General features: G+C 50.9%; 2 long non-coding RNA genes across 2 annotated transcripts; one reads left to right on the forward strand and one right to left on the reverse strand.

Moving 5' to 3' along the window:
• Window positions 1-6,852: 6,852 nt before the first annotated feature.
• Window positions 6,853-11,655, reverse strand: LOC131904381 (uncharacterized). Its single transcript, XR_009377735.1, has 2 exons — window positions 11,275-11,655; window positions 6,853-7,394 (listed from the first exon to the last, which is right to left on the reverse strand). It is a non-coding gene; the product is annotated as an uncharacterized LOC131904381 (long non-coding RNA).
• Window positions 11,294-22,201, forward strand: LOC131904380 (uncharacterized). The gene is made up of 3 exons (XR_009377734.1): window positions 11,294-11,442; window positions 16,793-16,849; window positions 20,174-22,201. It is a non-coding gene; the product is annotated as an uncharacterized LOC131904380 (long non-coding RNA).
• The last annotated feature ends 1,382 nt before the right edge of the window (window positions 22,202-23,583 follow it).

Raw genomic sequence — 23,583 nt, forward strand, 5'->3', positions numbered from 1 at the left:
TAGGGCAGCCTGGGTTACCTCCAGCTTGTGACCTGTTTCTTACCTCCTGGGTAAGACCAGAACAGGCACAAACCAACACTCCTAGACACAGCTCCTACCCTGGGACTGGCCAGGCATCTCTGTGCAAGCTTCAGCTGCCCCTGCCTCAAGGCAGGGCTTGATATTTCAAAGAGCAGGGTTCCCTGTCTGAAAACTAGATAGTTCCCAATGTGGAGACACAAGTCCACTCCTAAGTTCCCTATGCTTGCCCACAGTACCCAGGGGATCAGCCTTCCTTCTTATCACAATTCAGGCTCAAAGTTCACTCTTCTGACTTCACTCATAATGGAGAGTTCGCACCTTTAGTTACCTCTTCTGTCAGGACATAAGACAACTGGTAAGGGATTGGCAAGATGGCTCAGAGGTAAATGGTTACCCCAAACCTGACAACCTGAAAGGAAGAAAGAGAAAAATGGTTCCCATAACTCATCTGCTGACTTCCATACATACACTGTGGCATGAGCCTCCCCGCTACTCAAAAAAATTTTTTCAATGTAGTAAATAGTTTTTTTTTAAAGACAGTTGATTATTCCTTAGGGGAATATTTGAAAAACAAGAGACTTAGTTGTATCCCTGTAGATAGCTTTGTCGGCCCACGTGTAGACCCCATATAAATTAATGTTGCATTTGAGGGAATGACTTCCTTGCATGGGATTGTATTCTATACAGTTCAGGCAAATTTTATCCAAAGAAGATGGCTTAGACAGCCATCACATGAGCTGTGCATGGTAAAACACACTTTAATCCCAGCACTTGGGAGGGAAGCAGAGGCAGGCAGACCTCTATGAGTTCCAGACTAACCTGGTCTACCTAATGAGACCCATCTCAAAAAATAAAAAAAGGCAAAGAAGTTATGCTGTTTATCTTAGTGGGGCCCTGAACACCAATCTCAGTGGCCAGTGCTCTCAAAGATGCTACATGCATCATATGGCTATCTTGATGCAAGGCCCAAACCAGGGACTAGCATTGGCCCCTAGATGCAGAACCCAGTGAAGTAGATGTGACCAGATGCAGTGTAAAGGTACTTGTCCCTAAAGGGCATATAGGAAGGAGGTACAGGGTAAAGAGCCCTAGGAAGCAAGGAGGGCTTCAGGCTGGCTTCTGTGGCTTCCAACCTCAGTGGACTCAAAGGCTTTCCCTATGCTCGAGACGACTTCTGAAGCAGTCCAGCACCCAGTGTCAGGGTAGCTGTGACAGATAGTGCTAGCAGGACCTCATGCTCTCTCGGAACTCAGTGGAGGGTTTCCACCTGCTGGCTTTCTTCCTTCAACCCCTCCCACAGCTGTTCTGGCCCATTACACAGTCATGCTATGGGCCAGGCCACCGTATGGGTAAATGGAGCATCTAGACCACAGCCACAACCATGTTGGGTGAAGGGTTGGAGGCTTGGTGCCTGCCTAGAGAACCTCAAGCATGCAGGCGGAGGAAGGGACCCAATTGCACAGGCACATCCAGCCCACTGCCTTGACTTGTCATACTAGTGTTTTTGGACAGTTGGTCAAATGCTTGTCTCTCCTCTATACGTACACACTTGCCAATCTCCCTCTGCAAGTGGGAAGGAGACCAATTCTGACCTGCGTGGCTTCCATTCTTGTGTGAGAGTAACAATGGAGCGACAAGCCTGCCCAGACAGACGAAAGCTCATGAGGGCCTGAGGAGCAGAAGTGGGGTGGACTGGCTTTAGACAGAGAAAACTTCCTAGGGGGTGGATTCCTGGGAGTAAGAAGCAAGTAGCTCGGAGACTGGCTGACAGCTGCAGGATCAGAGGGAGTCCCGATATGCTTCTATTCTAAGGGGACTTAGACCCAGCAAGAGGAATGCTCTGTGAGGGCCAGGCCAACAGCTCCACAGAAACCTTCCCATCCAGAACTCAGATCTTGAGGGCAGGGCAAAGCTCCTGGACCTGAACCCACCACCCCTCCTTGGGATGGGAAAAGATCTGTAGCACTCTGGCATAAACTGCCTAGACTTCTGTCTAGTTCAGGATCCACTAAAAACAGACCCTTAGAAGACAGAGTTGAGCCCAGTTGTGGTGGCACACACCTTTAATTCTAGCACTCAGGAGGCAGAGGCAGGTGAAGCTCTGAGTTCAAGGCCAGCCTGATCTACAGACGGAGTTCCAGGACAGCCAAGGCTAAGCAGAGAAACCCTGTCTCGAAAAACTAAACCAGAAAAAAAGAAAGAAAAGAAAAAGAAGAAGACAGATTTAAATGTAACTCATTTGTTTAGGAGGCCATTCCAGAAAGCACAGATGGGATTCAAGGTTATAAGAGAAGAAAGAGGAGCCAGGCCACAGGGAGTATGGGGCAAAGCTTTTAACGCATTGGACAAGAGCAGCAGAATCCTCACCTGCAAGGAATTTAGAGCCATCCCTGGGGTAGCCACCCAAGGGGCAGAGGCCCAAGGTTGAGAGACATGCCCAGGACTAGAGAGACTAATTCCGTACAGAGAATATATGAGGAGAACCAAGGCCAGTTTCTCACTGTTAGAAATAGGCAATGTTCTTAATGGAATAAGGGGCGACTTGGGAGATGGCTCAATTATAAGGAGTTTGCTACATAAACATAAGAACCTGAATTTAGACTGGGTGGTGGTGGTGGTGGCGGCGGCGGCGGCGGCGGCGCACGCCTTTGATTCCAGCACAGGAGGCAAAGGCCAGCCTAGTCTACAGTGCGAGTTCCAGGACAGTCAAGGCTACAGGGAGAAACTCTGCTTTGAAAAAAAAAACAAAACAAAAAAGAGCCTGAATTCAGATCCTTACTATCAGTGTGAAAAAGCCAGTTGTAGGCTAGGTGGTGGTGGTGGTGGTGGCGGCGGCGGCGGCGGCGGCGCCGGCGGCGGCACACGCCTTTAATCCCAGCACTCAGGAGGCAGAGCCAGGCAGATCTCTGTGAGTTCGAGGCCAGCCTGGTCTACAGAGCGAGTTCCAGGACAGGCTCCAAAAGCTATACAAAGAAACCCTGTCTCGAAAAATCAAAAAATAAATTAAATAAATAAATAAAACAGCCAGCTATAGTAGTACCCACCTGTCATCCCAGTGTTGGGGAAGTAGGGACAGGAAGAGCTCCAGGGCTTGCTGGGAGCTGGCGAGATGGTTCAGCAGGTAAAGACACTTGCCACCATGCTTGACAATCTGAGTTTGATTCTTGTGGTCCCACAAAGTAGAAGGAGAGAGCTGACCCAACAAGTTATCATTTAACCTGTGTCCTACTGTGGTACATGGGTGTACTAACGGTACGCACAGTCACTAGTAAATAAATATATTTAAAAAATAATTTTAAAAATGGTGAGTGATTGAGGAAGCCACCTCACATTGACCTCTGTCCTCCACATGCATGTGCACACATGTATGCATACTGACAAATGTATGTATTTCCACTCATATGCATGCATTCCCACACTTACGTGCATGGACACATACACGAAAAAAATGTGACATGAAAGCAGAAGTGGGAACTGCTTGGGGAAAGTCGGGGACTAATAAGAGAAGGTAGAGAGAGTGGCAGAGGCAGTGGGGAAGCAGGGCGAGTAAGAACAAAGGGGATGACCAGTGCATGAAAGAAAACGCTGTGAAACTCATTACTTCGTATGCTACTGAGGATCGGAACTGTGTGGTGTTGGACTGGAATCAGTGATACTGTGTGACCTCCCATCGTGTCCATAAACAGAACAGAGATATAAACACGGGCATCACTCCTGGCTTTGTTCACTGGAGGAAGGACTCTGAGCATCAGTGAGAAATGCAAGGCACAAACCTTGGCTTTTGCATTACATTCTTCTGAAAAGACTCAGAGCCTGGGGAGAAACAGGTGAGTCTGGGACAAGGGAGGGCCTCCAAGGGTGAAAGGCATGAGCAGGGGACACAGAGGGTTTGCAGAAGCTGACCAGATCAGACAGTGTAACAGTAGTAGAAGATAACAGGGAAGGGTAATAATCACAGACTGAGATAAGAAACCACAAGGTCATACATGTTTAATATTTAATACAATAGTGAGTTAAAAGCTAAATGAGAACTATTTGCATATTTAAAAGTATTTCCCCTAAAACTGCTTGTTTGTTACAAAGGAAAAAGAGCAATTTCCCAGTAGAGATTCTGAATGCTGCTACCTTAATTGAGCCACCAGAGTGGATCCTGTAAGTAACAGGATTCATGACACTCCTACCCCACCAATAAGAGTGTGAGCAGACCTGCAGCTACCCCTGTCAGTTACCTCCAAAGACCCACAACCTCCATCTAACTGTGACAGGTCCTCAGTGATGAAACATTCAAACATAGTTGTGGGGACTTTCCCTAGAAGGTCTCTTTTATAAGCACCAGGGCCACTGCAAACAGGGAAAGGCCAGGCATATTGAAGGCTAACAGACAAAAAATGAGATTTCAGCTGGGCGGTGGTGGCACACTCCTTTTATCCCAGTACTTGGGAGGCAGAGCTAGGTGGATCTCTGTGAGTTCCAGGCCAGCCTGGTCTACAGAGTGAGCTCCAGGACAGGCACCAAAACAACACCGAGAAACCCTGTCTCGAAAAACCAGAGAGAGAGAGAGAGAGAGAGAGAGAGAGAGAGAGAGAGAGAGAGAGAGAGAGAGATCAGTCTGGCACATGCTCCTGACCAGGCTGATCTATCTTGTCCCAACAAGAGACATTATTAGGACAACCAAGGAGCCCTGGATTAGGTCTCAGACCGACATGGCCTGTTGGATAGCCCTGTTAGGGTATTACAAAAACTGTCCTTGGGTGTGGTGAAACGCCATGCTGGCCGCTGACTGTCAGGAGTGATGAACACCTGCTACTCTTGCAGCATCTACGCAAGTCTGAGTACAGAGTACAAACTTCATTATTAAAAGTGTTGGATGAGGCAGGCTGAGTCCTCCACGTCTGCTGAGTATGAACTATAAAACAGGATAGAAAGGCTAGACAAAGTCCTCTAGTGGAGCCCTGTGGAAACAGACAGGACACCAGAGCTTGTGCTACAGCTCAACCAAGACAGTACAAGGTCCCCTTCTCAGTCCAAGCACAAATACAAAAAATAAATATGCCAGAAAAAAAAATGTGCTGTTTAAACATTCTGCAAAAAATGTGCAAGGAAGCTGAGTGGTGGTGGTGGTGGTGGTGGTGGTGGTGGTGGTGCACACCTTTAAACCCAGCACTTGGGAGGCAGAGGCAGGTGAATCTCTGTGAGTTTGAGGCCAGCCTGGTCTACAGAGCTACTTCCAGGACAGCCAGGGCTAAACAGAGAAACCCTGTCAACAACAACAACAACAAAACAGTGCTGGCATAGTGCTGTACCTTTGCAACCCAAGTACTTGGAGTTAGAGGCAGAGGATCAGAAGTTTGAGGCCAGCCTGAGCTACATGAGATTCTGTATCAAAAAGCAAAAATTAAAGATAAAAACATTAAATTAAAAAGAAATAAAAATAATTAAATAAAGAAAAATCCTAATTCTAAGCTAAAAATGAGACAGTGAGGTGGTTCAGAGGGTAAAGGTGCTTGCTGCCAAGGCTGATGACCTGAGAGTCACAGGGTTGTTCTCTGACCTCAATGTGCATGCTGCTGCACATATGCACATGCATACATGCACACGCACGCACGCACACACGCACGTACGCACACACGCACATAAAATAAATGTAATTTTAAAATTAAAAACAAATAAGCAAACAGGAAAATGAGCTAACATTCCCAGCATAAAAGCACAATAGTTTGGAGCAAGACAAAACATACTTTTAATAAGTCATTTTATTTATTCATTTTGGTTTTTTCGAGACAGGGTTTCTCTATGTATCCCTGTCTGTCCTGGAACTTGCTCTGTAGACCAGGCTGGACCCGAACTCAGAGATCCACCTGCCTCTGCCTCCCGAGTGCTGGGATTAAAAGCATGCACCACCACTGCCCAGCTGAATAAGTCATTTATTAAACAAAGAATGAAGCTAGGGGCTTGGCTGCACAAGGCCTGTAATCCTAGCTACTTAGGAGGTAGAGACAGAATTGAAAGTTATGGGGCTACAGAGTGAGTGAGCTCAAGACTAGTATAGGTAACATTACAGAGACCCTGTCTCAAAATAAAAGATGAAAAGAGTGTTTGGGGTACAGGTCAGTGGTAGAGTGCTTCCCAGTGTATACAAAGTTCTACGATTGACCCCCAGAATTGTGTGGGGCAGCGAGAAGGAAATATCAAATGGAAATAATTTTTTTTTTTTAAATTTTAGATGTAAGCCAGGTGGTGGTGGTGGTGGTGGCGGCGGCGGCGGCGGCGGCGGCGGCGGCGGCGGCGGCGGCGGCGGCACACGCCTTTAATCCCAGCACTCGGGAGGCAGAGCCAGGCAGATGTCTGTGAGTTTGAGGCCAGCCTGGTCTACAGAGCAAGATCTAGGACAGACACCAAAACTACACAGAGAATCCCTGTCTCAAAAAAAAAAAATTTTTAGATGTATTTATTTTATTATTTTGTGTGTATGAGTGTTTTGCCTGCATGTATGATGTATGTTTGTGCATCATGTGCATACCTGGTGCCTGCTGAATTCAGAATTAGGAGTCAGATCCCCTGGGACTGGAGTTAACAGACAATTGTGAGCTGCCTTGTGGGTGCTCACACTAGAACCCAGCTCCTCTGCAACAGCAACAAATGCTCTTAACCGTTTAGCTAACTCTCTAGCCTCCATAAAATGTTTTAAACTGAAATCAATCATTATCAATGTTTCTGGACAAAACTGACACTGTACTTTCATTTTATGTGTCTGTGTGGTGCTAGGAATCAAACTCAAGGTGTTGAATGTTAAACAGCATTCTAACACTGTGATTAACACCAGTCTGCTACTTAGAAATGCTACAGCTTTTATTTTACATACAAAAAAACCAAGAAAGTGTGTTTTGCAGGAGCCATAGGTATTTTAAATTTTCTTCTTTGTGTAAACCTGGATTTCTTACTTTCCTAAAAAAGATGCTTTTGGTTTTGTTGATCTTCTCTGTTGTTTCTTTCTAGACCATTCTAGGTGGGAGGAACTTCCCCCACAGTGGGAATTTCTGGAGGGTCAGGCACATGGCCTGAACAGGGTCACTTGTTCTGAGTGGTCTTAGGTATATGCCTGCATCCCCTTGGATAGTCATTCTATGGGTCCCAGCATCCACAGGAAGTCCTGGCCTGCCTTTAACACACAGGAAGCGAGAACAGAAGGCTTGTCATAGGGTCACACCTGTGGGTTATACTGTACTTGTGATATGTGGGAGTTAGAGGGTGAGCTCAACGTGCTGCGGCAGCGATAGTCCTACAGCTGCTGACCACCTCAGTCAGCACAAGCCCAGCTCCTGCATCCTCCCACTTGCAGCAGTATCCTTGGGCAACCTCTGGTCCTTGACATCCTGCAGGTGGAAAGAAAGAAAAGTGGGGCTTGGGGCTGGAGAGATGGCTCAGAGGTTAAGAGCACTGACTGCTCTTCCAGAGGTCCTGAGTTCAATTCCCAGCAACCACATGGTGGCTCACAACCATCTGTAATGAGATCTGGTGCCCTCTTCTGGCCTGCAGTCATACATGCTGTATACATAATAAATAAATAAATCTTTAAAAAAAAAAAAAGAAAAGTGGGGCTTCTTTCCTGTGTCAAACAGAAGTGCCTACATCACTGCCAACCTAGAAGGGCAACCATGGGGTCACCAGTTTCTGAGGCTCAGGACAGGACAATGGCCAATCTCAGGAACCCAATGATCCAGGACCTAGGCTGGGAGGTGGGGTGAGCTCCTGGACCCTTCTCTGTGGAAGACCCTTATCCAACCCCATTTGCCCTGTACATAGTTCTAAGGCTGAGGGTGCAGCAGTAGGAAAGAGGGCTCCCATCCTGAGCAGCTTGGGGCCTGAGCTGACGCTGTGTCCAAAGCCTGTGGACAGCTAGCAGGGCATTCCAGCAAAGGCTGGACTGGAGGAGCTGCACACTGAGCCTGGAGGAGCTCATATATGGACACCCTACCCTACAGTCCCACCAAAGCCTCCTGGACCCTGTCCCCCGAAGCATGCTGTGCTGCTCTGGAATGTGTACCTAGCTGGCAATAGCCTGCCTTAGGCACCAGCCACACTGTGATGATCACAGCATAGCCGTCTCATGCCCATGGCCCGCAGCACTCTGCCAGGCCTGAGCCCCAAGGCTAAAGCTGTGGTCCTGAGTGGTTAAAGGGATCATGTGTAAAACATGAGGACAGAAGGCCCAGGGGCTACAGGACAGAGGGGGCAGGAATCATGGCGGCATCGATGCATCCCCTATCATCCTCTGGGCTCCTTTTGTTGCCCCTTTGCCTGGCACATGGGTGACAGTGGCACTGTCCTTGTCACATAAAGGTTTAAACTGCTCCTTCAAGGCCACTTCTCAATGCCTCTCCCAGGCCCCAAAGCTGCAATGTTGTTGGGAATAATGATAGAACTTCATGTGCCACAAGATCAAGAGCCCTGATGCCAGACTTATTTCACCTTGAGGCTCAAAGGGTTGTGTTAGTATCTATACAGCACACAAAGCATTCGAGGACACTAGTAAGGGGCTTGGAAATCAAGGCAAGTTTTGCCTACAGGGCTCATATAGCATTACTGAGAGAGTACAGGGCAGGGTACATTCTCAGGGTCAGACCCCAGAGTTCTTGAGATGCCCCTACAACAGATTCCTACTCATGAGACATACTTGTTGTGCCTCCCAGCAGTCAGGTAAGGCCCTAAAATCTATCCTCATCTTATGCAGAGGGAGTCTAGCCTTCAGGCCCAGACTAAGCCTTGTGACAGCCTTCCTCTCCTCCTCCTTGCTTTTCCCCTTAGTGGGTCAGTCCCGTACTGAGCACCTCAGGCAGCCCCAACCTCTTTGCACTCTCCTCCCCTAGACCTGTAAAGCAGGGCATAAGACCCTCCCCAGGAACTGCCTACCTCTCAAGACTTGGCCGGACTGATGACCCAGATCCCTTATGCCTGGTGTACCCTCACTCTGCTGCTGGTTGTCAGGCTGTGAGCAGGCAGGAGACTCTCACTACATCTTAGGGAGTAGTTCAGTGTCCCAGCAGAAGTTGTGCAAGTAAGATGGCTGTTCAGGTCTGCCCTGGGAGAAGATTCCTGTGTGGCTAGTAAGTACTTCTGTAAGCCTACTGATCGCCCTGGTCCCAAGGAAGCACCAATGGCCTCCAGCATGGCCTCTTTGAAGCACCCTCTATCTGGACCTAAAATCCTTCCAGAGAATGATCACCAAGATGCTGCCCTGACCCCATCCTAGGTACACACCTAGTGTTTAGGCCTGCTATAGGAGGAAGGTGATGTTTCACATGCCCCAGAGAGGCAAAGGAGGAGCCCCAGGTGGGGTTGAGATACCATAAGAGAAGGAAGGAGAGGGAGGCAGCCATAGGTCTTGGAATCCAGTCCCACCAGAGCCAGCCACTCTTAGAGCAAGCACACGTCCTGGTTCAGGATCCTGTGAATGAAAAGTCAGGAGGCAGAGGGCAGCTGGAGCTGTAAGAAAGAGCCCTGCCTGCCTGCCTGCCACCCCTCCACACGCTCCAGAGCTTCTCTAGGGAGGGTCCTAGGTAACTTAGGAGGAGCCCTTTCCTCTGAATCACGGTCCTTCTGGCATCAGGATGGTGGAGGCAGCAGGGTGGACTTGGGTCTATGGCTGCTCAATGACCAACCAACACAGCTGCCTGACACACCCTACACCCCAGGCCAGCCACAACACCCCTCCCCCACACCCCTACATTCAGGCTCTGGGCCCCTTCCTGCCCCCTAAGGACCCAGCTTGTATCCCTGCTGCCCTTACACCCCTGGGCTGGCGCAGCATCCTCCTCCCCTGTACAGGCCCCAGGCCCCTCTCTCATGGAAGCAGGGCCTCCTCGTAAATCTGAGCCACACTTGGTTCCTGAGCAGGCCCCCTCCCGCCAGCCCGCCCTCAAGCCGTCATTTCTGGCAGGCCCTTGCAGTGAGCTCACGCATTACATAAGGCATTCGAGCTATTTCTTGGGGGAACGGCTCCCCCTCCATGGGGCTCCATTTACCCTCACTCTTCTCAACCACCAACTGCCAAGCCAAAGGAGGTCTGGGCATGAAAGGACAGACCCTGTTCAGGGAAGGGGCTGCCCCTGCTCCCGCCTAAGGGGCCCCCAGCCACGGGAAAACAATGGTATTTGCAACAGAGGGACACATAAAGCCCAGATGCCCGGGACAAGCCACCTCAGGGGGCCCAGGGCAGAGACGCAAAAGAAGGAAGGAAGAGGGAGGGGGAAGAGGGAAGTAGGAGTGAAAGAGGGAGGGGAAGGAAGGAAGCAGCACTCCAGACTGCTAGGACAGCATGGGTTCCAGGGCACACAGCCACCAACGATAGGACAGACTTTTGTCTCTGCCACTCATCCCGGAAGGCTCTTGGTCCATCTCAGGGCACCTAAGTCCTCTTGGGCCCTCAAGCTCAGTGTTATCTAGTTGGCAACTACAGTCTCCTTTGGGACTCTGAAAAGTGCCTGCTGAGGGAGGAGCCCTCAGGTGCCAAGTTTAAATGCTGATTCCAATGGCTCAGCCCAGAGATCCCAGGAATCCTCTCAGACCTCAGGAAGCAAGGCCCTGGCCCCTCAAGCCCCCTGCTGTATTTCTGTGGCCTGGGCCTAAGAGAACCTGTTAGGGCACAGCAGCCCCCTGGGAGTGGGGAGCACAGCTGCAGAGACATGCAAACAGTATGCACTGGATATTTCTGAGTGCTGGGCCCTATCCCAGCCTGTTCCAGAGGAAAAGCCTGGCTCCTGCAGGGAAGAGGCTGTGTCCCTCACATAGCCACTTTCCTTGCTGCATCAGGGCAGGAAAAGTACACCTGGGCCCAAGCCAAAGAGCCGTCTCTGTGCCCCCCCACCTTGCGGAGGCTGCCTGAGGCCAGAGTTCAGCCTGAAGAAGCAGGAAGCTGAGCTCCTCCAGCAGGCTGGCCACTTCCCCTTTCTGAGGAAGGGACACCCCAGTGGAGCAGCTTTCTATGTCCCAGCAAAGGCCATATGCCTGCAGATGTCCCCTGCTGGGAGCCTGTCTCATACCATACCCTGAGTGGGGGCAATCTCCTGTTAGTACCAGCTACAGCTAGATCACAAGCCTGTGTGCGGCAGAGGCCTGGAAGCACCATGGCTCCCTCTCATTAGTCTCTAGGATGGAGTCTCTGTCCTCGTGAGCAACAAGAACATGTATTCCTCTCTCTTTTCAGACTCTGATTCTTGGAACTTACACCCTCTTGGGTTTGCTATTTTTACCCACCCTGAGCCTTCCGGTCTCCATGGCGACGCCTCCAAACAGCAGATTCCAGGCGGCAATGACGTCACCTTTCCCTTTCCTGCCGCCCAGGCCTCTAGGCGCTGCTGCCTGGGGCCCAGGGGCTGCCCTGTTCTGTGCCCCCTCAGAGCAGTCCTCAGCCAAGACTCCAAGGTCTGCGGGCTACAGCTGAACCTCTCTGCTTCCTGCTGGCCCAGTAGTTGGGGGTCTGGGGGAGAGCGTCCATCCTTCTAAATGCCCCTTGGAGTGGTTCTGCCAGAGCCCCTTGGCAGAGGGCACCAGCCCAGGGGAGGTGACCCAGAAGCAGCCTCCCTCCCACTCTGGGCTCTCTGCCACACCGGCTGCCCTGTTCTACCGAGCTGCCGCAGGCCCTAGTGGCTGGAGAGGAAGGGGCTGGCCGGCGCCAGCCTGCAGTCTGTCTGGCCTGGGAAGCTCCCCATGGCCCCTGCATCAGAAGCCAGTTCCCAAGAGAGGCAGCTACCTCAGCAGGGGGCTGAGGAGCCCACAGACTTGTGGGAAGCTGGAATGGGAAACAGCCTACTAGCTGGCTTGCCAGGAGCTTGCAGGGGTGCCCATGTGCATCCAACCCCCTCAAGTGAGGCTGAAAACAGGTCACCCTGCAGGGCCCCATCTCAACCTTAGGTCCTTGCCAGGCTGCAAAGATGGCCACATCCCTCCCCACAGCCCAGGTTTCCTGTAGTCAGCCTGACTCTTCAGGGGCCACCTTTCTCCCAGCTGGGGCGATCTCAGCCCAAACTGAGAGCACGGACACCTGTGATCAAGATAGGGAGGAAGGTAAGCTTCCTGCCTTCTGTGTTCTCTGTGGGAAGAGAACATTATGTCTTACTATGGCTCAGACATTCACTGAAAGAACCGAGAAGTCTTTCCTGTGCCTGGGGGCTGTGGATGTGCAGGGAGAGTACTTGCCTAGCATGAAGCCCTGAGTTTGTAATCCCAGCACCTTGTGAAGCCAGCTTGGTGGCAGAAGCCTATAATCTCAGCCCTCAGAAGGTAGAGATAGGAAGATCAGAAGCTCAAAGTTGTGTTTGGCTATATAGTTTGAAGCCAGAAGCCAGTCTGAGCTACTCAAGACCCTGTCTTTAAAAAAAAAAAGTCTTAAATTTTCCTGAAAGCACGGACAAGCTGGCTTCAAGAACTCTGCCTCTCTCCCTGCAGCCAAGGAGACTTTCTCAGTCAGAGTCCCACTCACTCCAGACATGCTGCCTACCACCTCTCCTAGGGATGTTGGGTCTCTGTTCCCCAAAACAGGGCTTGCTTTTCCTGTGGCCTGCAGGGTTCTTGTTGACTCACACCCATCTTTACCACCCAAATCGGGTCTTAGGGTTCAAGTGGCTGGAGAGATGGCTCAGCGCTTACTGACTGCTCTTCCGGAGGACCCGGGTTCAATTTCCAGCACTCAGGTGGCAACTCACTGCTGTCTATAACTCTAGTTCCAGGAGACCCGACACCCTCACACAGACATACATGCAGGCAAAACACTAATGCATATAAAATGAAAACGAATAAAAGTCACTGAGGGCTGGAGCTGGGGCCCCACACTGTCCTGCTGAACCCTAGTAGGAAAAGACAGTCCTCAGAGAGTGAGGGACTGAGACAGAGAACGTGGTTTCTAAGCTCACATTCCTGCCTTCCTGCTTGATTCCAGGAATGAAGTCCCAACTCGCCTCCGTCTGACATCGGCAGGCACAACCACAGGTCCGGGCAGGAGGCAGGCAGGTGGGTGGCTCTCCAGAGCCCCACACAGTCACCAACCAGCTGTGCAGGGTGTTCAGCTGGGTCTTTCCAGCCAGCCTGGCACTTGGGAGCCCTGTCCTAAGGCTGTATCCACGGTAAAGTGCTGGGAAAGAGGCCTCTTGAGACAGGATTAGAGAGCCAGTGAGGGCCGGAGTATCTGAGCCAGGTGGCTCCACTCTCAGGAGTGGAAGAGGCCACTGTAAGGAAGAGCTGTGGCTTCTCTGGTAGAGTGACCACTCCAAGCTCCAAAGACTCCTGGGAAGGCGTGAGCAGAGCAGGGAGGCTTCACATTGAGGAAGTCAAGTTCACAGATGAGCAGCATCCAGGATGAAATAGAGGGCCACACTTCATCAGCCATGTGGGTAACCCCATCACCTTGGGGCTTTTTATACAAGGCCTCCTGGATCATACTGCCCTGTCCAGCTCTTCTCTTCTACCCTAGGTGCACAACAACCTAATGGGAGGCCGCAGTCCAAGTACTGGCCAGCCTCTTCTACCTGAATCATGGTCTTGAAGGGACATTGATCCTTGGGGTAGACCCTTGGCCAGGTCAGAATGTGGAATCAGGAGAGGGCCTACAGGGATAAGTCTAGAGTGAAAGTCTTACTCCTAGGTTCATCTGACCAATACTCCAGAATAGATGGAGTGAGCACTCTGGGTAGGCAGGATAGCAGATCCTGAGGCAGGAAGCATTTGGTCCCTGTATGGCTCAGGGAAATGGAAGGCAGGGTGGCAGAAGAGAAAGTGTGAGTTGGGTAGTCAGACAATATAGTTTTACTCCCTGGGAGACCTGGGCCTGAGTGGGCACTAAATTGGACTTCATCCCTAAAACCATAGTGGACAGGCTGAGTGAGGAGAATGGGAGTCAGGTCCTCATGCCTCCCAGTTACTGGGGCTTCCCAGGTACTTGAACCAACACATCCCCATGCATGCACTTCCCTGTTAGGAAAACCAATGGGGTAATGGAGAAATTATGTGGGGTGGACAAGGCTGTTTTTCCTGAACATTTTGTTCCCGGCTCTGCCCCTAGCTTGGCATAAGGCTGGAATGGGCAGCTAAGGAGAAGGCCTTCATCTGGCCAGCTCAAGCCCCTCTGGGGCCCCTAGCCAGCTCCTTCTACCTTGCCCACGGAACCACTGCCCACCGGCCTGCAGGACCTGCAGAATGGAGAGTGGGGGTTAAGCAAACAGGCGCCTTAGCAACTCAGAGGGGAGGCTGGAGGAGCCCGGTGTAGACCCTGGCTCAGGGTGCACCTGGCCTCACAACCAACAGTTTGCAGGGTCTTCACAGGAATGGCATCTGCCTCCACCCAGCACCTTCCAGAGATTAGTCCACTTCCAGGCTGAGTGCTGCCCAGCAAGCCTCCCATTTCCATGAGTAATATTTAACTTGGAAGGGCCCTGGGACAACTGCAGGGGAGAAGTTAATAACAAGTTTGGATTGCAGTCTGCTTGCCAGGAGAGGAGGGAGGGAGAGGCATAAAGAGAGGACAAAGTTGAGAGGAAGAAAGGAGGGCAGGAAGCAGGGCATGGAGACGGGGCTCCATGGACCGCTCAAGCCAGGGAATTCAGGGCTGTGGTCTGAGTGTAGCCAAGGGCCCAGGGCCACAGGATCATTTTACCTCAGGAGTGGGGATTCTGAGGCCAACTAGTGGTTAGACACACACTGGACTTGCAACTGAGCCTGCCAAGCCTTAGTTTCCCCTGCAGAAACCACGATGGATTAAAGAGAAGTCTGGGAAGTTAACTCTGGGCACAGACCACCACCACCACCACCACCACCACCACTACCACCACCAGTGCACGCGTGCGTGTATACACACACACACACACACACACACACACACACACCCCTGCCTGTAACTCTGAGGCTTTAACACAAGGCTGGAAAAATCCATGAGGCTACAGCAAAAATGAGTTTCCGCCCAGAGGGTGGGGAGTTGGGAAGAGTGAGACCAGCGCTAGGACAGGCTGCTGCAGAGGACCAGCACTTCCAGAGTTGACTGCCACAGACCTGGGCAGTCAAGGCTATGGCCATGCGCCTTCACTTATCACAGGAAACAGTACGGATATTCCTGGGGGTGGGGGGACTGCTGCATTAATGTCTCTGGCACCTGCCTGGCACAATGTACCCTCCAAAACATAGAAGATGAGTGAAAGTTGGAAGCCAGGTCAGGCTGCCATCACATGAGTGTAGGGGGAGGGGAAGGCTAGGCTAGGAGTCAGGAGTGCCAAGCTTTTATGACTCCAACCAAACTCCCTGAGAGACCCAGGAGCTCTTTCCTGGCATTGGGGTGCTTTCTTACTCAGAAAAGAGGAAAGAGGCCTGTGCCATTTTGTAGCCTCCACAAGACCTCAGCTGCTAATGCTGAAGGCCCTTGCCCAAAGGACCAGGGCAGGTTGCCCTGGGTCTCTGGACTGCTTGGGCCTGGACTACCAACCCCCAGTTCTTCTGGCAGCCTCAGAATGCCTGCCTCCATCCTGCCTCATTATCACAGACTCACCTCTATTCCAGAGTGTAGCAAACCTATGTGGGTTTTATTTGTTTGGTTGGTTTTGGTTTTTGTTTTTCTTTTCTTTTTTTTTCTTGTAACAATTTTTTTGCCTTGTAACAATTTTTTTTTTTTTTCAAGACGCGGTTTCTCTGTATAGCCCTGGCTATCCTGGAACTCACTCTGTAGACAAGGCTGGCCTCAAACTTAGAGATCCACCTGCCTCCTAAGTGCACCCAAGTCTCCAGCCCTATACCTACGTTTTTGAACGGTATTGTTTTTCAATGATGTGTACTTTCATAGGGAGAATAATTCTTCCTCCACAACCTTGGGACTCTGTGATTTGTCACTGGCTGTTGGGTACATCATTAGAGTAGAAACTGCATCTTTACTCAGGCGGGACATACTCTGAGACACTTCCAGAGCCTCGGTGTGACAAAGTCACACCCACAAGGTGGGAGATGCCCTTCCTTGTGACTCCTTTACCACTGCCCTCTGCAACCGTTTGTTTCAGAAAGGTGAACTGTTCTGTTTTCAACTCCACAGCTTGGAGCTACATCTCAGTCACAGCTTTCCAATTCATGAGAGCAGAACCTCCCTCGGCCTGAAAAGGGCTGGACAAATAAAGCCTTTCCCCTCAAAGGAGGCTTTTGATTCGCTGGTCTTCAGGATAGGGTCTCCCAGGGCCCTTCTTCATCCTTCACACTTTATTTCTCAAGAGGAAAACCAGCCACTACCTCCACATCACACACACATAGAGGAATAGAGCCCAGGGTAGGTGGACTGCAGGCCTAGGGCTTCTGTGGTCCTGAACAGAGTCCTCGACACATTAATGTGGCACTTCTGGGGACAGAGAGACACCCATGGCATCCATGCAGTAGAATGAGTCCACACAGAAGACCATTTATACCCCAGTGGGAGCCCCTCATCTTACAGGTCTGTAGAGAGTACTGGCCTTGTAGTTGATGGTCACTTAGTGCCAGCCCTCATGATTAAGCCCTTGAAATATGTCCAAATTCAGGCCAACGTGAATTTCACTCTACATGCAAAACACACTGTATTCTCAAAATCCTAGGGAGAACAAAAGCATGCATAAGAACAGGCTTATAATGTGTATACTCGTCGCTTCATGTCAGATACTATGTTCAACGTGCACACCAAAATTGATGTTAACTTCACCTACCTCCTTTTATTTCTAAAGGTGACTGTACTAAATTTAACATGACCTATGTGTGCTCTCCGTTTCTACTGTGCAAGGTGTCTCGGGATTGCTTCTGATTGGGAAGTGTCCAAGCAAGAAGACGTCAGACTCAGGTGTTGGACCTAAAGGAACTTAGAGCTGTGAAGTCTTACAGTATGGTGAACTGCCCCATCTGGTGCTCCCAGGCCCACAGGATCCACACTGTTGAGAAAGGGTGGGTTATGGGAGAGGTGAGGTATGGAAGGTGCTGGAGAAGAGCTAAGTGTGGGAGGCACACGGTAGCAGATGGACCGAAGGCTGGGAGTGAGTACAGGTTGCAGGAGAGGTTGACTGGGGTGCAAAACCTGGCCAGTCAACAGAAGGCAGCACCGGCAGGTGACCACGGATAGAGGCTGGCCAAGGCTGCCCTGCTCAGTGCCTCTTTCCGTTAGTGCGCACCCTGCAGGGCTTCCCCAGGCCATTTTAGCTGCTAGTCCAGAAAACTCTGGGCAGTGGGAAGAAGGCAGCGAGTAGGCCTTCACACCTGCTGAGTGCCCACCAACTTCTGGTCACAGTAAGCAGACCCCTGAGAGAAGGTGGGACCCCCTGAAGTCCTGGGTACTCAGGATTTCTAAGTCCCTGATCACATGACCTAGGGCTCTTCCCTGATGCTCCCACCTCCTGTACCCAGGTGAACTCATTGTGTAAAGAAACTATTTCAGTTGGACAATGGTGGCACATACCTTTAATCCCAGCACTTGGGAGGCAGAGGCAGGTGGATCTCTGTGAGTTTGAGGCCAACCTGGTCTACAAAGCAAATTCCAGGACAGCCAGGGCTCTGTTACATAGAGAAACCCTGTCTTGAAAAAACAAATAAAAAAAGGGGGGAGACTATTTCAGGAGCTGATTGTCCCCAAGGAACGGGGTCCCTTCAAAGAGGTAAGCAGAGGATATGCAAGGGCGGTTTCCACAAGCTCATTCAGTATGCACCAGGACGCCAGGCTATGGCCAGGACCCAGCACAGGACCACAGCACTGGCAGAATTAATGGCATGCCAAGCACTCAGGCTTGGGGACACTGAAGGACACCAGCCTGTGACCTGGCTGCAGAGGTGGTGGACTGTGAACATTTGGGATTGCTTAGTTTGGCTGTCTGTGGAGATGACAAGGGGCAGCTAGGCAGGGGAGCACAGGGTCTTCCACAACCTGAAAGGCAGCTCATAAAACATGTAAGGAGTCCAGACGGCAGGATTCAGCCGCACAGGCTACCTAGCCTTGTAGTTAGGGTTTCTATTGCCATGACAAAACACCATGTCCAAAAGCAACTTGGGAAGGAAAGGATTTCTTTCACTTTACCGCTTGTGGTCCATCATCCAGGTAAGTCAGAGTAGGAACTCAAGGCAGCAACACAGAGACAAAACTGAAGCAGAAGTCATGGAAGAACACTGCTTACTGGCCTGCTCCTCATGGCTTGCTCAGTCTTTCTTACAGCATCCAGGACCACCAGCCCAGGGGTGGATCTGCCCACAGTGAGCTGGGCCCTCCCACATCAATCATCAATTTTAAAAAAATGTCTCATAGGTTGCCTATCTGGTGGGGGCATTTTCTCAATTGAGGTTCTTCTCTTCCCAAATGAGTCTAGCTGATGTCAAGTTGACCTAAAACTAACCAGAACACCTTGGCTGGATCTTCTAGAATGGAGACTCTATCCTTAGGGGCTAGAGAGAGCTACTTCACTATCCAACAGGACATCACTCATTGCTAATAAGATGGGAAGACCTGGCTTCATCGCCAGCTTGGCCAGTTACTGTCATGTGTCCTGTGACATTTGGTGCATGCCTTAGGCCTCAGTTGGACTCATCAATCCACAGTACCTCTATCACACATAGGTCATGGAAAGTACACATAGGTCGTGTTAAATCACAAGGTTGGATGTGGTAGGGAACAGTGGTTCTTTGGAAGAGGGCCACATGGCTGTGGTGAGGGTTGAGATCCCAGGGGACAGGGCATATAGGAGGTGCCTCAGGTCCCAGATGCAGACTCTTACTTGTTGCTATTTTGAGGAATTAGGGTACTGCCCCTACCTCCATCCCAGGCAAACTCTTGGGGCACAGGCCAGCTCCAAATTTGGAAGGTGAGGGACTGCTCATATCCAAGCAGTCCATCATCGCTGAAGGGGTGAGCAGGTCAGCATCAGATTTACCTGAGAGAGAACAGCCATGCTGAATGGAGCTGACTACAAAGAAGGGTTATCTACATAGGCCATGGCTGCCATGAACCCCTGACTCAGCCACGTCAGTCAGTCACTCTGACATCGGTCAAGTCAGAGTGGCCTTAAGTGCAGAGATCTGTAATGAGAACTGGCCTTGTCACAGAACAGCCCATGGAAGAAAAGGAAGCAGTAGAATGGAAGGCAGAGCTGCTCTGTGTCCCGTCACGGGTGGCTGCTTGCTGCCCTCTAGGGTGTATTTGGACTCCATTCTGGGCTGTATGTTGGTAACAGTTGTGAGATAGGGTGATAGATTCAGCCAGGTATCAGGGCACCACTCTCTGTGGACAGACAGCCCCTGAGGTCCTAATGATCTTTGGCTGACCTCTTAGGGGAAGGTGTCCAGGCCTTGTGAGAAGAGAGAGGGCATCAGTAGAGCCCTGTTATTTACTCCACTGAGGGTTACTCATAGTCCCTAACCAGCTCCATACAGGAGGCCCGTAGAGAGGGGGACAAAAGCTATCTTACACAGAGGTGGGGTGACATAGACCTGATACTCTTGGTGCTGGGTTTTCAGAGTGGCACATGGAGAGTAAGCTGGGAGACGGACCTCGTTGGGCACCAGGGAAGAGCTGTGGCTGAGGGCAGGCAGGATAGTATCTGGGATCAAGATCTGGGAGTCACACGGTGCTCAGGTTTATTGGGACAGCCCTAACTAAGCCTGCTTCTCCAAACAGTCTACAAGGAGCACAAAGGTAGGGAAATATAAAAATGTGGGCCAAGTGGCTGGGGAGATTGTTCAATCAGAAAAGTACTTGCTGTACAAGCATGGAAGAACCTGAGTTTGATCCCCAAAACCCATCTAAAAAGATAGGCATGTTTGTAATGCCCGCACTGGGGAGGTAGAGACAGCTGGATCCTCTGGGTTCACTGGCCAGCCTAACAGGCAAACTCAGTCCCATTGTCTCAGAAAATAAGATGGGCAGCTGCTGAGCTACTGTAATTGACCCCGACCTTGACAAGCACATACACACACGGAACCCATACACACAGTTATGAATGCACACTTGCACACACACACACACACACACACACACACACACACACACACACACACACACCAGTTGAGCCAAATACATTTCAGGTCATTTATTTCTATAACATACAATTCTTCCAGGTGAGCAAACACAAGACAGTCTCCCAGGCAGTACCTTCTCAAATCCCTGCTCACTGTGTTCTGTTTCTTCTAGAAAGTGCTGTGAAGCCCAGAGAAGTTGCTCTTGTCCTTGTATCCCTGGACCTCAGGAGCCTGAGCTGTGTGCTGGGTCTGGATGGCCCACCTGCTTGATTTTCCAGTGCAATGAGTATCCAGGGTGTTCACATGGTGCCATGTGAAGGAATCTGAGCCATTCAAAGTCAAAATATATGGTAGGGGTACAGCTCAGCAACAGAGCACTCAACTAGCATACCTTTGGTTCTATCTTCAGGAGCAAGGAGAGGAAAAAAAATCAACAACAACAACAACAAAAAAGAAAGTTAAAAGTGTAGCAGGTCATAGCCTGAAACTAACGACTGTGATAAACTACACCCATGATTTGTGTACTTCAGACGCTGTTGGAAACCTGAACCCCACCTGGCCGAGGGGCCCAGAAGCTTAAGGGACCTCCAGCATCTGGGTCAAGGGCCTTCCCATGAGCAGGTTTCCTGTAAATGCTGTTGGATACGGGTCAAGGCTGACTCTGTGGGAGCTGAAAAACCACAGCCTCCCTGGGGAGTCCCCTGGGCCTCCCACTCACCCCATACACCAGGAAAGCTTGGTTTCTGCTTGAGTGGTTGTCTCCACAGGAGGGGCCCCAAGTTTTCCCCTTCTGCCGCCCCTGCTCGCTGGGGTTCTGTCCCTGTTTCTGCTGTACCTGTGGTCCTGTGGTCCCTCTGAAGCGCTGGACACGCCTGGGGCACAGTATACAGGACTGCCCTCTGGAAATTACCCTACAGTTTGTGCTTCAGAAAAACCTAGAGGGCATGAGGGGGCAGGGCTGGGAGGATTCACATGAAGGCTGGGCCTTAGGGCTGCAGGAGCTAGCCTCCTGGGGAAAGGGCCAACAAAGTCACAGGCCCTGGACTGAACATGAGCTGAGCCAGAAGAGGGTTCGCAAAAGTATGTCAGAAGGACCACTGTGAACAGACAGAAGTGCCAGGTGGAGATGTTGGCCAGAAGGGTGGCCCAAAGGTGAGAGCTGAAACAGGGTAAGGTCCCTTCCTCCAGTGCCCTCTCTCCCAGTGTCCCGTGGCTTTTTGGGTTAGGTTGCCCCATCCTTGGCTTTGGCCCGCTGACCATGTGCAGGTATGGCCATGATCCCCAACTGGAGGCATGAGGAGGTACCAAAAGGGAGCTGCAATGTCTGTGCCTCCCCCTCCCCCGCACACCCTTGCCCCCACACCCCATGTGCGGGCCTGAACAACCACTCTGCTGCCTGACGGATCCTGCAATGTTTCCCAGGCAACTGTCTCATACAGCCTGTCTGCCTGGCACTCCCACACCCCATAAATGCCGCCGCGCCTGGCTCCAGGCAGCCTTGCCTGCTTGGCATCTACACGCCAGCAGGTGTGGAGAACGTAGCCCGCTGCCTGGCTGTGTCATAAGGCCACTTAGGCAGAGAAGGCAGCCCAGGCCTCTTGGACATCCTCATACAGCCAGTGAGTATTGCTGGGATACCCCACGTAGATGTCCTGATGTTCTGCCACACAGTAAGATTGAGGATAGCTGAGTGCCAAGACCATGCACCCAGGCGCGCCTGCCTACCACAGGTCCCTCTTGAAAAGTAGAGCCTGTGTTCCTTTCCTGGCTTGGGCAGATGCTTTCATGATCCATTTGTCAGATAAATTGATGGTAAACCCAGTTTCCAAGAAGGCAAGGGGAGTATAGGGAGCCAAGCAGGACTTGGACTACCCCAACAGCTGAAGACTGGGGTCTGATGGACAGATTCACCTAGTCCAGCAGCTAAAAAGCTCCTGTTGGTGGCAGAGATCAATCATGGGACCAGCCTTGCTAGTGAGAAGTTAGGACCCTGTTAACATCACCCTGAGAAAAACACCAACCTGGCTGACAGACCCTCTTCATTTCTGAGACTAGCTTTGGAGGCAGAGGGAGGGTAGACCCAAAAAAATATGGTCTAATGGTGACAAAGCTCAAGAGAAGGAGGTGGTCCCCAACCTGGAGCACTCTGTGGATGCAGGAGGCCTCATTGCTTTCCCTATGTGTCTCCTCCAAAGGACTGAAATATTCCTTTGTTGTTTCTGCAGTGCAAGGGTCAGTCCCAACCAGAGTTTATTTTCCAATAAAGTTAATTCCTTGTCACCACAGCACATGGCTCCAGGAGAGTGGATCTTTTTATCAAGTTCAACTTCTACTTTTTAATTATTATTTTTTAGAAGCCCCTCCCCTCTGCGGTGTGAGGGTGTGTGGCGATCGGAGGACAGCCTCTGCTCTTGGTCCTCACTGTCCACCTTGTTTGAGACAGTCTCTTGTTTGGCTCTGTGTACACGAGGCTAGCTGACCCCAAAGCGTCAGGGGGTTCTGTCCCTGTCCCCCTCACAGCAGCACTGGGATTACATACTCATGCTGCCAGGCCTGGCTTCAAGTGCGTTTTGAGAACAGAACTCAGGCTCTCATCCTACACAATAAGCACTTTACCCACCACACCATCTCCCCAGCCCAAATCCAACTTTTTGGTTTTTTTTTTTTGAGACAGGGTCTTTCTACATAGCCCTGGCTGTTCTGGAACTCACTCTGTAGACCAGGCTGGCTCTGAACTCACAGAGATCCGCCTGCTTCTGCCTCCCGAGTGCTGGGATTACACGTGCACCACCACCGCCCAAACTTTTAAAGCCGTTGTGATAATACTTTGCAGACAGCTGGCACAAGGTAGGTTTGTTGGGGTTGCCCATCACCCCCATTTCTACCTCTTAAGGTTCTAAAAATGTTTGGATTGGGCCTAGAGAGATGACTTAGCGGTGAAGAGCACTTGCCACTCTTGCAAAGAACTCGGGTTCATTTCCCAGCACCCACATGGTAGCTTGTAGGGCAGCTACCCACCAACCCCACAGTTCCCCAGAGTTTTCTTGACTGAGAGCAGCAGGAAATATTAGTTAGAAGGATTTAGATTGCGGAGATAAACAGAAAATACAGGACAGCCTTGAGAGGGCCTGGAACCTATTCCAAGGGCCCTGACTATCTCTGCCCTAGGGTATTTATAGAAATGCCAAGGGGTGAAGCAAAAGACCTCCCCCCAGCACAGGCAAGTGCAGACCAATCTCAGACACCTGCACTCATGCCCTTGGTCCTGATCATCCTCTCTATGCAGACCTGCTGGGCAAAGCCACTAGGAACCTGAAAATGGGTTTCCACAGTAGCTCACAACTAACTCCAGTTCTAGTGGATCCAAGACCTTCTTCCCACCTCTGTGGGCACCAGACACACTTGGCCCCCTCCTGGGCAATGAGGGAAGAGAGACAATCCTGAGAATGAAGTCCCCGAAGAACAGCATCCACACTTGCTTGAGAGTCCTAAGCCTGGAGAACTTGTGTTCTGCAGCTGGCGCAGACTTTCTTGGGCTCAGTGCCCCTTTCTTACGACAGCCAAAAGATAATGGAATATCCT

Source organism: Peromyscus eremicus, chromosome 2 (genome assembly GCF_949786415.1).
Source record: "Peromyscus eremicus chromosome 2, PerEre_H2_v1, whole genome shotgun sequence".
Taxonomy (NCBI): Eukaryota; Metazoa; Chordata; class Mammalia; order Rodentia; family Cricetidae; genus Peromyscus; species Peromyscus eremicus.